Raw genomic sequence first — 2,729 nt, 5'->3', positions numbered from 1 at the left:
GGAGGAGAAGAAGAAGTAAGAAGTAAAGAAGAGAAGAAGAAGAACAAGAGAGAGAGAGAGAGAGAGAGAGAGAGAGAGAGAGAGAGAGAAAAGGCGGGGTGCACGCAAAGTGGGGGAAACTGGACTGCAACGAAGAAGGAATGAGGGAGGATGGCGGAACACAGCGGAACAGCGACTGGAGTAACGTGCAGGATAGTGGGGTAGATCCTATCACTGCGCGCGAACAGCTTGCCTCGAATGCGCGTTTCGCCAGTTCCGACAAGGCACAGCTCGTCCTGAGACAGGATTTCGCACCTGACACCTGAGGACCTTCTGGAAACACCAGACTTCGGTATTAGACAAGTAATGGATAAACGAGACAAATCGTCGCAGAACGAGTAGTTGCACACTCGGAGGTCGCGCACCTTGAGCTCTTGTATTCGAAGCACTATTGCGATCGATTGCAGTGGACTGAACAACGTCTGGCCCGTCAGGTCAAATCAACATCAATCCGATGTTTCGGTAGCGAGAAAGGATATATCGGATCATTCTTTTAAGAAGCTATTCTCACCCGCTGCACCGGATACCACAAGGTGGAGATACGAGCGTCTAGATCCGTGGCCGTAACAAGAAGCAAGGAAAATCATATATCACTCTTTCTCACCCTTTCTCCTTTCTCTTTCTTTTATGTAGGAATCGACGCAGATGCCACGAATGCCCGACGTCGTCGTTCTCATCCCGTCCGCGGGAATCTGCGTCCCGTTCAAATTCATTGCCATGAGGTGGGCGAGGATGAAGGTGGAAATCTCGTAACAGATTTGTCGCGACAGAATGGGAAGGGGTAGAACGTGCGAAACGCGGTGGGGATCGGCAGGACCGAATTGAGACAGTTCGGATCCTAGCTCGAGATGAAGAGGCTTTATCTCGACGGAGAATCTGATGTCGGAGAGACTCGTGAGGATTTTCTGGAATTTATAAAAGTAACACAATCTTTAACCGGATCTGACCAGATCTTAAATAAACGGCAGTATTTACAATCTCATTGTGAGTCGGAAATCTTTAATTAAGAAGTAGATCTCCACTTAAGGAAGTCTTAAATGAGAGAGTTTCTTCACTGAAAGATTAACAACTTCTTTGTCTAACCAACAAGGGCTGAAACTCCTCACGATGTCTTCTAAACTAGGAGACAGCAGTTACGCGTTCCGTGAAGTTACCGGCGACGTATCGGAGGGGGTAATCCGCCCCTGGGGGTGAAAACGTCGAGAACGACGGCGTTAGCGTTGGAACGAGCTCGCGCAGAAGCCGCTCGATAAAGGCCGTTCTCACCCCCTAACCTCCCGTTCTTTCCCTCCCGTCCCTCGACCCTGTCCTATAAACGAGAAATCTAGTGTAGTAGAACTCGCACAACGGGCTACTGGGCTACGCTTGCGTCGTGGCCGAACATCGATGTGTATACTTGTATAGAGTACGACGCAATCCTGAATGAGCTCGCATATCCTATCGAAACGCATTCTTCCCGCTGCTAGTAGTGTATCTTGAAAAAGCGAGGAGGTGGCGTTGAAAGCGAGAAATATTTCAAGCATTTCCATTAAATAAGATAATGTAATTTCTCCTTTTATAATTTCCTCATATTTATATAATTGCAATTACAATAATAACGTTTTCATCCATAATAACGTATTCTCTTATTTGATATATAAACCAATATTTGTTTCCTTTTACCTGATATTTATTCGATATTTATCCTATGTTTGCTAATGATGATAAAATGCAATATTCACTTGTTCCAACATAATTCCGAAGAGAATGTTGGAAATCACGACAATGAGACCATGTTGCACACGAAAAAGCCAATGGGTCTCAATTTTGCGTTGAAATTGATGTGCGCGTGTGATATCATTCTGATAACTATCTCGATACCCGCGGGCGAATTAATGTCAACAGGGATCGATTGGTCCAGCGTCCGGTTATAGCCCGCTATCAGTTGCCGTATATATTCATTCGCCGTATATTCGTAGTAAATATATTTACATCCCGGGACGTAAATACATCTCCGTCTTCATTACGCGTTATATCGATGTCGAGACCGCCACCACGGGTGGCGTAACGTAATAATAACGATGTATAATTTGCTGTACACGCTAATTTCACCTCGTTAATGCATCAATGTGAAACATTATACTTGACGGCTCGAACGGGGAAAGGCATCATGTTAGCATGATTTAAAAGAGGAACAGAAGAAATATTCATCTCGTCGTCATCGTCATTTCACTCATCGTTATTGTAGACATAAATATCCACTTCGCTAAAATAGATGCAGCTTGATGTGGATTTTCGAAATTCATTTTAAACTCGGCGTAAAATCTATCCAATCCGCATACAGAAATACAAAAATAGGTCGATCTCATAAAGCGAATATTTTAAGAAATCTAAAATATTTTTCTTATACTGCTGTAAAAAATAATTTATCATATTCTCGCGTTTTATTCTCGAGATTCTCAAGACTGATATTTTTGAAATAATTTTAGAATAGGAGGAGAATGCAAAACAAGCTTCTCTTTAAGCCTGATTATTTTTATCCCGAATGAATTTCGCATATAATAATTTGCTGCGTTCGGTGATCGATCTAATAATACATTACGTGTATATACATGCACATTGTACGTCACCTTGTGTGTTCGAGCAATTATGTCGATACATTTCAAAATTATAACTGCTATTTATTACAAAAAATTGCTATATAGAAAAAA

Source organism: Atta cephalotes (genome assembly GCF_000143395.1).
Source record: "Atta cephalotes unplaced genomic scaffold scaffold00001, whole genome shotgun sequence".
NCBI classification, from domain to species: domain Eukaryota; kingdom Metazoa; phylum Arthropoda; class Insecta; order Hymenoptera; family Formicidae; genus Atta; species Atta cephalotes.
Note: the sequence above shows the minus strand (reverse complement) of the source record.